General features: G+C 39.2%; 1 protein-coding gene and 1 long non-coding RNA gene across 29 annotated transcripts in view; one reads left to right on the top strand and one right to left on the bottom strand.

The window, feature by feature from the left end:
* Window positions 1-12,913, top strand: part of birc6 (baculoviral IAP repeat containing 6) — a 156,234-nt gene that overhangs the window by 99,681 nt on the left and 43,640 nt on the right. The window lies entirely within an intron of this gene.
* Window positions 2,268-4,885, bottom strand: birc6-as2 (birc6 antisense RNA 2). Its single transcript, NR_125794.1, is given in 3 exon segments — window positions 2,268-3,230; window positions 3,831-3,895; window positions 4,511-4,885. It is a non-coding gene; the product is annotated as a birc6 antisense RNA 2 (long non-coding RNA).

Below are 12,913 nucleotides of genomic sequence, written 5' to 3' on the forward strand. Positions count from 1 at the left end.
TGTTAACTTCAGGTTTTGGAGTCTTCTGTTATGTTCTGACGAGTTGATTTGGGTCTGTTTGATTAGGGAAAGGTTGGAAATGTGTACTGTTGGTGTTCCTTCAGAAACAGAGTTGGAAAACGCTGATCTATCAATCCAAGTCTTTAATTTACAGTAAAAGTGTTTTCCTTTGGTTAGGTTGCTTGCATTTTTTTGTGTATTTGCACATTCTATTGTGCTGGTGACAATGTACCAGTAAAGAAGACATGTCTTGCATTAATAAGGTTAACAAATTAGTGCCTGATTTATCAGGGGTCGCTACAGTGGAATGAACCAGCAATTACTCTAGCATATGTTTTATGCTGTGCATGCCCTCCCAGATGCAGATTAATCAATTAATTGATGGTTAATTTAAATCAGTGTTTCTCAACCACGTTCCTGGGGGACCACCAGCACGGCATGTTTTGGATGTCTTCTTTGTCACACCAGTCACAGGTCTTTCAGTCTCTGCTAATGAGCTGATGATCTGAATCAGGTGTGTTTGGTTGAGGAGACCTGGAAAATGTGCAGAGCTGGTGGTCCTCTAGGAATGTGGTTGAGAAACGCTGATTTAAATGATGGTTGTTGGACATTTCTGATCTCAAGTTCATCATAGTAGCCTATGCATTTCAGATAATTTACTTACGAAGCTTCATAATGGTTAGGAAAAAAGCAGTTCACTAGTTTTAGAACAGAATTCCTGTACAAAGTGCCAAAGGTAATGTGTTGTTATTAGTGTGTGTGCGCGTATTAATGTATTGGCCTGTGAAGAGCAGAGATGTGAATAAAGCTGTCGTGATTCATATGTCTTTGACCAATGTGTCACATGTAACATCACGTGGGCGGCTTGCACAGGGTTGTTAACCCCAGGACACACACATCCCCATGCATTACCCCTACAGGCTATATCTGAACTGAATCATAAGTTCCTTATTCATACGTGCGTGTCAGTAGGCCATGTCCCTCAAAGTGCTGGAAGTGCTTCATTTATAATGTTCTGAAGTTTGGTCAAGATCTAAGAAATGGCAAATGTGGGAAATACTGGGCAACTGTTGAAGGTGTAGTGGGTTGAATTTAATCTAAGAGAGGGTTTACACTGATTCTGGAGCCAGTACAGTAGGTTTACTCTTCTATTAAGTATGTTTACATGCACGTTAATAATTAAGCAATGGCAGTTTGTTTTTAAAATAGTTTGCTACAGCCTTTATATCTCAAAGTATATATGACCAAATACTCAATTGAATGTTTGAAACAAGTCAACATGTCATGGTTCAAAAAGGCTTTTGGTGTTCCTACTGAACCTAAAGTCACATTATATAAGTCAGAATTTCCAAACAATGATTTGATGTCAGTCAGATATATTTAATTTTCCCTTCAAAAAGACTAGATGTTGTTTGATTCAATTTAAATTAAACCTTTAAAATGCATATACAAGTTCTTAATAAGCTATGAACTAGTTTTGAGGGTTTACACTGATCTGAGAGTGGGTTGTAAAGTGTTCACACTGATCTGAGTGGAGGTTGAGAGATTGAGGCTGGTTTGAGAGCTGGTTTACACAGAGCCGTTGTGGTGGGGATTTGTATTTGATGATAAGCCCTGCAGGTACATGCTGATTTACAGGGTAGGCCTTTATTACAGCAGTGCCCTGTGGCTTTGGAATTTATTGAGGGACCTGAGACTAAGCGCAAAGCCCTGCTAACATTTCTGCAGGCAGATTTTTCTGAGCACACTTCAGTCTGACGTATTGCAACACACTTGGGTAGAGGGCAAACAGTGTTGCTATGTGTTCCTTGCAAAGATCTGCCACAAAAGCTCATGCTCATTTCATGCATGTTTAAATTGGTATGTGTGTGACAGTCGTGGGCTCTTTAGGGCACGTTTTGGTGCCTCATTCTCATTCATGAAGCTCCCATCAGCCATTTCTACCTCTGTCTATCACATGTGACAGGAAACTGACCTCTGCATTCTCAGAGGGTTTAAAAACTCCTCCATCACCACTGGTACAGACAGATTAAAATAGAGAAGCAAAATCATCTCTACCTCAGCTACCACATCCTCTGTTTTTCCCACTCTAGTTTTTTGTAACTGTAAACTGCTTGTCTTTATTGTGCACTGAACTCTACTAGTATTCAAAAACCACCCAAATGCATGACTCACACTCATAGATGTGCAGAACAGCACATACAAGCTTGCTCTTCTTCAAACAGGAGCATTTGATACGGCTAAAACATGCACATCATTCACGAGCTCCTGATCCATAGAATATTATTTTATTGATCAGATTATCTATGGCACAGTACATCTAGTATGTAATCATGTATCAATACAAAAGCATTTTCCTTTGCACAGAAACAACGTGTCTGACACTGCACTCAAATCAGAGAGAAAACACACACACACGCACACTCATTATTTGTCTGTTTATCCTCCCTGCTGTCAGAAAGGAGGAACTGTAGTGAAAAAGTGTCCAAATATCTGCGAACTGCCTGTTCCCATAAGGTCCAGAATTTGAAAACTGCAGATGGGTTCCAGAGTCTATCATTCTTCTCTGTTAATTCTCTCTTAATAGAAAAATATGTCATACTTCCCGTTTTTCCATTTTATTGCAGATTTTTTTTTTCAATTGGTGGGCAAATACTAAAGGAGATGTTCTGTTGCCCTGTGACGTTCTTGTTTGTCCAGTAGGGTCTTTCCCTATGTGCATTCTTATAATCACAGCCAGGCAGTGCTCGATGTTATTTCAGTTGCTGGGGAAACATACTGTCCTTTGGCTGGTGACCACATCCTGCAAGGATGCAAATCAGGTGTATCCATGATTCGTTCTCTTTATGTCCAGAGATCTGTTTTGAACTGACATCCATTGCGTTTGTGTATATCCGAATAGGTCAGAGGTCAAAGAGTAAGCGTCACTGTCTCTGACTGATGCTGCCCAGTGTCATCTTCCACCATCTTCTCTGTAAGACATCAACCCTGCTGTCATATCTTCGTCGGACCCCACCCCTCACCTCATCCACGTGTGGATCCTCCTCACAGAGTTGTGTAGATGTAAACAAACACAATGACGAAGAGGTTCAAGAAGGTGCCTATGATCCCCAGAAGGGCCAATATGGACTCCTCTCGCTCCTCTTTACCCTCTTGCGCCCGAACCTCCTCTATACTGACAGTGGTCGTCCCCATTCTGACCCCCCCACCTCTGTCTCCAGGGTGCTTATCTGTGGAGAAACAGGAGAGCAGCATGAGATGATATTTAATCAACAAGGAGTGGAAGCTTCTGTGGTTCCATCCAACACTTATGTTCTCAGATGGCCACCAGTAGTGCTCATCCAGAGGCCAGACCAAACACTCAGTGAAGCAACTCCGAGGGTGAGATTTCCCTCTACACTGATTGCCCAGCTGCGAGTATGGCGTAATGAACACAAAAGAGGATGTCTCCCCCTCACCTCAGTGATGGATTTCCCCCTCAGAAAATGATATTTCCCTGCGGAGCTGCTACAACAAGGCGACTCTTGGCAGCTGAGATGATTTACTGTCCATTTAAGCCATCTCACTTGCTGTTTGCCTCTGCCATGCACACTAAATGATTTCTCTTTTCTCATCCCGTCCTTCCTTAGCTTACGGTATAGCTTGGTACCATGTTCATTGGAGCACATGTGGAAGTGTCTGCTTCCAGATACTAGAACATTCATCTCAATGAACATCATTAAACCCTACAACTCAGCAATGTGGACAACAAGCCTTGTAGACAGTCTGACACATACAGTGGAGGGAACACTAGACAAAAGCAAGTACAATATGAAAATAGGGAGTCTTACCCTACGGCGTGGGAGATCTGGGGGAAGATCCAGCATGCTGTGGTCTCATCACAGGAGATGCATATCTGGGCTGGCGGCAACATGAGGGCCAGGTGGCCAAACATCCGATATCCCCAAGACCGTAAAGAAGGAAAAAAGAGAAATTGAGAGGTGGAGAGAGAGAGAGAAGGTCTACAACAGCATCTCCTTGAGCCGTGTGCGTTACGCAGACAACAATCTCAGTCCCCAACGTCCCTCCCCTTCGCTCTCCCTCTCTACCTTTCTTTCTCTCTTTCTCTCCCTCTGGCTTTCTCTCGCTGTTTCTGTGTCAGTATTCCAGCCTCCTTACACATCACCAGCCATTCCTTTTGTTCCACGCTCATTCAGATCTTCATTTATTCTTCTTCTCATGGTTGTTTATTTATTTTTTTGTTCTTTGCTTGGACGCCTCACACCTTTCATTCAAGCGGGGCTCGGAGAAATCCGCTCCCTGCTCTCTTCCCCCCTCCCTCTCCCTCGTTCTCCTTTTCCTTTTACCAAAATCCTCCTTAAAAAATCTCCTAGTCTCCCCTCCTTTCTCTCTCTTCCCTCCCTCTTGCTGTCACACTCTCTCGTTCTCTGCTCTGTCACTCTTGTCTATCTGACCCTTTTAGCATGTGAAAGTGAGGCGTCTCAGCATTTGTAGAAAAACTGGCCCCCACCTTCTCTCCTTTCCCTCCTCCGTGATTTCTTTCCCTCCTTTTGCGCTCCGCTTTTTCTGTGGGTGTAGAAGCCCTACAGATGTGCGTGGATGCCTCCGGATGCTCGGGAGATTGGCGATCTGTGGCTGCGAGCTCCCCACCCTGCCGTTCTCTGTCCGTAGCCGATGGCAGTCGTGTGGTTATAGGTCCCGTCTCGGAGCCTGAGAGCGCCGTGCATTGCATAACCAAGCAGAGCGACTGGTAACCGCGGAAACCGAGCGAGGGAGATCGGGAGGGTGGGCGGCGAGGAGGCTCACACGTCAAATGTCTTTATTGCCAAGAACAATGTAGAGCCACAGAGAGATGAGGAGCAGAGAACGATCCAAATTGAGAGTTGTGGAGCAGGGTCCTTTTCTTCTGAGTATTGATGATCCCATTGATCTCACAGGGCTTTTTTTCTACAAAAGACAGTCATATTTGGGAATAATGTTAAGCTATTAAATGCCTGTGTGTGAAAGGACTAATGTGTACATGTGCATGGGTGTCCAACGCATGTATTCTTTCATACTAGAGTTGTACAAATAAGGGTACCTTCTAATCTCTTTACTCAATCTCTTGTATATGTAGAGGCATCCATTGTTGTTGTAGCTAGCCAACATTCTGGGCTGTTCAATTAATGTCGTTTATCTTCGACTACCCTTTTCACCGATTCTTTTTGAAGTTTTGTTCTCATCCAAGAATGTCCGTCACTGAAATTTTTTTCAGCATTTCCAAAAGTTGCATCACTTTTAGATTAAGCTAAACTGGAAAACGCTAAGGCACAGATTTTCTTCACAGATGTATTTATCTTCTAACCTGTAGCCAATGCTCATCTTTTAAACCATTTGCTCACTCTTATAATTTCACACATACCTTTCTTGTAAGCCCTATTTTTAATGAGTTAATAAGGATTTTAAAGGTGCAATAGGTTATTGTCTTCAGAAACTATTTTAATTTGCAGTTTGGAAGTCTTTTCACATCCTGAAAGCAAATCATTAAATCATTAAATTAAATGATGTGGTCTAAATGTATTTATATGTCTTTAATTTTCTGTTCAATTCATGTTTATTTCTATAGCGATTTTACAAAGTAGATTGTGTCAAAGCAGCTTAACATGGAAGTTCTAGTAAATTGAAACTGTCAGTCCAGTTTTCAGTTGAAGTTCAGATTAGTTCAGTGCAGTGTGGGTTACTGAAGAAAAAATCCATTAATGCACAGCTCCACAAATCCCAAACCAAGCAAGCCAGTGGTGACAGTGGCAAGGAACAAACTTCACCATTTGACGAAAGTGAAGGAAATATGAGAGAAACCAGGCTCAGTTGGGCAAGACCATTTCTCCTCTGGCCAAACTTCTTGTGCAGAGCTGCTGCCTATGTGCTTCAGGCTGAAGAATGCTGGACGTCCATCATGGAGAAGCTACAGGTTTGAGTAGGTCACCGGCTAGTATTCATTGTGCCCAGGGGACATATCTTGTGGAAAGTGTAGGACCAAGAAAAATGTGGTCCAAACGTTGCGATAGGTTGTCCTACCTGCCTTTCAAAATATGTAATTGCATACCACTGCCACCTATTTGCGCAGAAAGGATTACATCATTTGCCTGTTCATGGACCAGGTTTAGATAGAGAATGGCTGGCAAATGTCAACAACTTACCTTCTTTCTTTAGTTGTAGTTACTAACTGTACTGCAAAGTTTTCTCTGGTCATGGCTTTAGATGGTGATTTGCAAGGTGGGAAGTAGGCTTTCAGTGCTATCAGGCTAATGTTAGCATTTTCCAAGATCTTCTATTGCACTTTTAATTTTCCAGTTGAAAAAATTAAAACTAATTTAATACCCAAGAAATGTAACTCTACAAAACACATTGTTCATTACATACTTTGTGTTTTATCTTATCACATTGGCCAGTATTTTCACCTATTTAAGCAATAAACAAGTTGAAAACATGGGGAAAATTGGCCAGTTCAGAAAAAAAGGCTGATTCAAGGTAAAATCTATGAGAGTAAGTATTAATATTTTGTTTATCGGTTCTTCTCAGGCACTTTATAAGCATGTTTGATATTTTTGTATCACTTTACAGCAGAGATGTTCAAACTCTGTCATGGAGGTCTGGTGTCCTGCGGATTTTAGCTACAGCATGCCTTAACACACCTGCAGGGATGTTTGTAGAAAGCATAGTAAGAGCTTGATTAGCTAGCCTAGGTGTGTCTCATTGGGATTGGAGGTAAAATCTGCTGGACACCGGACCTCCAGGACCAAGACTGAGAACCTTTGCTTTACAATATAAGACACATAGTTAACATTAATTAATGTAGTTACTAATGTAAACAAACAATGAACAATGTCTGTACATAATGTATATTATAGTTCATCACTTGCTTATGCATTTGTTCTCTGAGCTAACAATGAGCAACTGTTTTTTATTAGCTAACTTCAACAAAGATTTAAAAATAGTGTAATGTATCATTCATTGTTGCAACTAACATCAACGACTTGACTCTTATTGTAGTGTTAGCGATATTTCTAAAGTAAAAAAGCAAAAGACTTATTAAAAATCATATCACTTTTGTATAAAAGACATTTCATAAGTCAGTTTAGAAAAAATGATCTCATTGACATTTAAAATAAAATTTATTCCTGAACTTTTAATCATGAGTCCCTCGCAGTAAATAAATGTCTTTTGAAGTGGCCTTTAATGCTGACAGCTTCGGAGCTGAAATGTGAAGAAATGGCATCTTGTTTTTTAATCCTCGTCTATAACGATCCTGCTCGAAACTCTCACACAGGGCTACCATGAGCACTGCATGTGTCCGCACACTGACTCATCCTGACCCTTGAGGAGTATAATTCTTGTTTCATTCCTCGCCATCAGTGGAAATAAAATTCAAGACTACCTCCCCTCCTCCTCTTCCTCATGTACATCTGACCAGTCCTTGCCCTATGCGTTTTACGATTCTCTGTCGTCCTTATCTAGTCTCTTATCCATTGGTGTGTTAATAAACTATCAACCTCATTGTCCACATTAACATTTTAATGGAAGGGGGCAGAATGGAGGATCTGTATATACTACGTCCCTGCCACATCCAGTCCAATAAAGTCATATATCAGTGTTATGCGCTACATAAATAAGTTGGTTTACTTCTACCAGCCCTCGGACCTAAGTAAAGCCAGATCAATTATTTACTGTTTCAATCTGAAATAATCCTGACCTCTGGGCTGGCGCACAATTACAGGAGGTCAATAAAAGGCTTTACCTTTAGGCATAAGGAGCAAAGCCATTTCAGTCTTAGAGGAAGTAGTTGACTGTAGAATCTGGAAACGACATATAAACTCGTCTATGTTTTCTTCTGTAATGTTCTGTTTGTAAGAGAAATGGATATGTCGGTCATAACTTGAGTTTAGTGATGGTTAATCTTGAAAAGGTGATGGTTAGAAAGGAGAGATTCAACATTTTTGTTCGTTAGCATGATCTTATTCTACATCTCTAATAATACAAAATACTCAAACTAACTTCTAACTTTACAGCTATTAATAAGCAGCAGATTAAGAGCAAAAAATGAGGCAAAAAGTAATAAGAAAACATGAGGCAAAAGTAATAGGTTATGGTTTTCTTAATTGCGAGGATTGTACCTTAAAATGAAGTGCAATTATGTCTGTTCATTTACACTTGTATTTCAACCCAATTTTGCACATCAAAGTTTAGAATTTCTTTTTTTTTTAAGACAAAAGCAGTTGATCTATGTTCTTCTTCTATCTTTCTTTGGTAAAATTCTACCAATTGAACTTATCATCTTCATCTACTCATCAACTACAACTACTCATCTTCATCAACTACAAAGCAGCTATGATTTTATTTTTATTTTGCACAAGTTATTTAATTTATTGGAAATAATTGTACATATTAACATATTGTTATTTGTTTAAATGTATTTTAATCTTTTAATCCGGTTGTCTTGTAATTTCAAAGGTCACATTTAAAAAAAAAATGTGTTCCCACAAGTTTGAAATACACTTGAAACACCTTTTACCCACGGTATATGCTTACCTACATGTGATTTTTTACAATATTTTTATTTATTATGCATAGTTTCTTTTTAATGGGTTGAAGTTTTTTTTTATTAAAAATAAAACATAAATGTCACCAAATATACTTGGGCGGCTTTTATTATACTTCTGTGGCCCACCCAAATGTGGGATGCATCTTGTTGCTTCCTGAAGTGCAGATTTTATTTTATTTTGCTAAATTGATTTAATTTATTGCAACATATTTCTGCAATTTATTTTTAACTTATCCTAATCCTTATATGTAATCTTGTTGTCTTGTTTCTTCCCCCCTCTGGTTGCTTCCCGAGGATTAAGATGGAGTGTATGTGTATGTCCACATTTTTTATTTATTTATTTTTTTGTTATTAGATCTCGTAACCAAAAATGAAATAATATCAGCTTCATCTGAATTTCCTTCAATCATTTCCAGCATAATTATCTGAGGGAAAGAAATCTCTCTCTCTCTCTGTCCCTCACTTTCCTTTGTTCTCTATAACTCTCTCTCTCTTTGATAATTAGTATCGGCACATTTCAGTCACCATAATGTGCGGAAATTATCACACAGGCCAATTAAATGAAATTATCATGTGGGTGAATTCCCTCGGTCTTGGGCTCCCAGCAATGTGCCAGAACATTTAAAACGGCTTAAACTGAAGCCGGCAGGTTAAAAGCTATAAAGAAAGCGGCAGAATTTTTTTTTTTTTTCATCTACTCTAAGTGGAGACTCTTGTCAATGAGCCGTTGTTTATATTCATTTATTTGTTTGTAATTTTCTCTCTATGGAGCTGTGGATCATATAATCATCAAGCTGACAGCTGTGGGCGATTATGGAGCGAACTCATTACTGTACGTGTGTGTGACCATAATATAACCAACAGATTGTGCTGACTCAAAAATTTGCTTGGTTCTAATATTGATATTCTATTAATATCTGATTCTAATCCTTTAAAATCAGTCCAATGACTTTCATTCGATGAAGTAGTTGGATATGTATACTCTAACTCAGAATTAAATGTGTGACATTGATTTATGGATTAAGCTTTACTCGTAAAATATGAGTTTGTGGTCAGTCTTAGAAGGGGTGGTCCACTATGATATCATCTTTTAAACGTTACTTGATGTGTAATGTAGCTGTGTGAACATAAACAACATCTCTAAATGTAGTACGCTCAAAGTTTAATGCAAAGGGAGACACTGGCTTTTACAGTTAGCAAAGCAAAGCCTACAGTTAATGAAGTTTGGGGACCTCAAAAAAATACATTCGGATTAGTGAGATCACAAACGCTTCAGGTTACGCACATTCACCATGCACATACACCCTGCACAGTCAAGGAGCGTGGCCAGAAGCAATGTAATGATATAGCACGGAAAGCTAAAATGCCGTCCAAACACTACTATTTCCACAGAGCTTGTTATTTTTCTGTATTTGGTCTTTCAAAGGACACAACACATAGATAAGTGCTTACAATTTAATTTTAATTATGTTCCAGAGAATTAAAAAAAAAATATATAGCTAGCATTTGACAAAGGACAACTTCCAGAATCTCTCCCAGTTCTTTGGCTAAACCTCCTCAAAGAAAGAGCAGCTCCAACCATAATAGAAAATGCTGGGGCTTGTGAGCCACAACCTGTACGTATTTTATTTGTTAAAATTGATCTATTACATGCACAGTTTTTAGCGTTTATGGAATGTTGTAACAAGGATGCAAACAAGGATGTAAAAAATGGGAATTGGCACGTTAACAATATAGCTACAAATTCATATTTATCTGTCAAACTGCTGGAAACACCCACTGTCTTCAGTAGCGGTGCAGTGTCGACCGCTTTCCCTGCATTCTAAATCTCAAATAACAAACTTGAGAAACACAGCTTTAATTAATGGTAAAATCTTCCATGCATGTGTTTTTACTTTTTAATTAAAATATTCATTTGTTAACATAATATTTCTTCAAAATGAATTTGATTTATCAGGGGTCACCACAGTGTAATGAATGGCCAACCACTCTGGCATATGTTTTACACATGGCTGACACCCTTCCAGCTGCAACCCAAAACAACTCTGCATTTTTATTTTATTTTTCACTTTTTTAATAAATCAGAAATTCTGAATTATATATTTGATTTTGTATTTAGGGTTTCATTGTGTCGAGTTTCTTTGCCAGTGTTTTGCGTTCAAGCTGAAAATGTGTCCGATATTAATGTTGCAGTGGCTCAAACTCATTCAAGGGAGACGGCAGGAAGTGGCAACTGTAATAAGAACAACTATAATCATAAAGTAAACACAAAATAAAAGTATCCATCCAGACTTGACTGCTCTCTTTCACTCGTCACTGCTACCAAGCTGACCAATCACAGATCTTGAGCTCAGCATCACCATGGCGTGCAGTTAAATTATTTGAGACGTGCACTTCAGGCCCCTGGTGCACAAGAGGTGCACAATTGATGCAGTTGGTATATACAACCTTGTTTACTTTAATTACATGGCATAGAGTAGCCAAAAACTCTAATCTCAAAACAACTTTTAAAATAAACAGACTAATGGCTTTTGTACCTAATCTTAGGCGTCACATGTTCAGTGGCTGTTATTTGGATGTATTCCTGAGCCTTGTAGAGTGTATTTATATGTAGCTTTTAAAGTAAAACAGCAGCTGATGGTCTAAAACAGACCTTGAGCAAAGGTCTGCTGAGACTCACAGAAACAGCCAGTGTTGAATTGGGTCAGCTCTGACAAGCTTTTCAAACCTGCCGCAACATTCACACTCCCCTCGATCAAACGCCAAAAACGGAAAGAGTGAGTGATGGCTCGGAAACCTTTTAATGGATGTGTGTGCACTCATCCGCTGCACATTCCTTCCCCCCCTCTCTCTAAATCTCCACCGTGATCATCACGTAGGACAAACTCTGAACAACGCACATAATTCATATCTGACAGTCAAAAGCAGCAAGACTCATTAATTATTGTTTTCTTTGACTGTTTCTTTTTCTCATTAAGATGTTTGTTGTGGAGCTTTGTATCATCCAGCCTGTTTCCTCTCCGCTGTGATGTATTAATATATCTCATTCTGCTCATTTGAACAGGTGCCCTTTGTAAAGTCATATTCTCCTCTCTCCAAAGCTCTTTGACAGTGAATGTGTGCCCACACAAAATGCCAAATGTCAGTCAGAGGGCTTGTCACCATTAATTATGCCCTCCTGTGTGGAGAGAGATAGATACCCCTCTTTTACCTGGATGGGTGTGCGGGAGCTAAATTGGATAAAGCAATGAGAGTGGAGGAGTGTTAAGGATATGGGAGGACAGGAATGGTGTGGTCATTAAAATGAAGCAGTCACAGAAAGTGACTGGACCTCAAGATTATTTTAGCTTCATTAGCCTTCAGTCGCCTTTGCTTTGTGAAATGCTGGATGCTGATCTTAAATCTGCTTTATGAGGGGAATGTGGGCACAGTTTCTAACCTTTGTTTCACATCAGAAATATTCTGCTGTTCAATTTTTTTTATCAGAAAGATTTTTTTCCTTACAAAATGGATACTTGTGTTTATCAAGAAAGCAATAAATGGATCAGAAGTTACAGCAGATTACTTTTTTAAAATATAGGTTGTTCTTGTGAACTTTTTTTTAACTGAATTGTATTTACCATCTGTGTTTCCAAGCCAAAATGATTCAGGGGCGTATTCCAGAAAGCAAGTTATGTGATATACATGGGTTAGTTTTTATAGCGAGTAAGTTCCAAAAACGGAGGTAACTTTTGGGGTATCTTAAGTAGCCATAGCAACTTTCTCTGAAGATCACCTGCTCTGGAGCAGGTTATGTTCCGGAGTTTGTTTCAGAAAATTTACTGAACATTGCGTGCTCTTAAATGAGAATTTTCATGGATTTAGAAGCATGGATACACAAGTTTTTTCATCGTATGAGGTTTATAAATGCATAGGTTTCTTTTTTATATTCAAATAAATATTTGAATGAGCGTTGTTGAATTTTTAATGTATTTAATAAACCTTTTGAAATCCAACGTGACAAACTGCAGATCTGCGCTTTCCATAGGAAACATTCAGTGCAGCTCTTTGTTTTTGCATTAGGCTACTGCACAATGTGGCAATAGCGTATAAATCCATCTGTACAGTATATCTGGCACTGAACTGTTTTATACACTTTTGCACAGTTCCTTGGCCTTTCACCACTACATATCATTACACAGCGCCACGATAGTATAGTGGTCAGTACGCCATTAGAGATCATGATGGCGCTCACAGCGGATCAAGTTCGAATTTTGTATAGAGATTTTTTTTTTTCCTTTCCCTCTCTCTCTCTCTGCACCCCTCACATTTTCTGTAGCCTATATGTATTAT

Source organism: Danio rerio, chromosome 17 (genome assembly GCF_052040795.2).
Source record: "Danio rerio strain M-AB ecotype USA chromosome 17, GRCz13ab, whole genome shotgun sequence".
In the NCBI taxonomy this organism is placed as follows: Eukaryota; Metazoa; Chordata; class Actinopteri; order Cypriniformes; family Danionidae; genus Danio; species Danio rerio.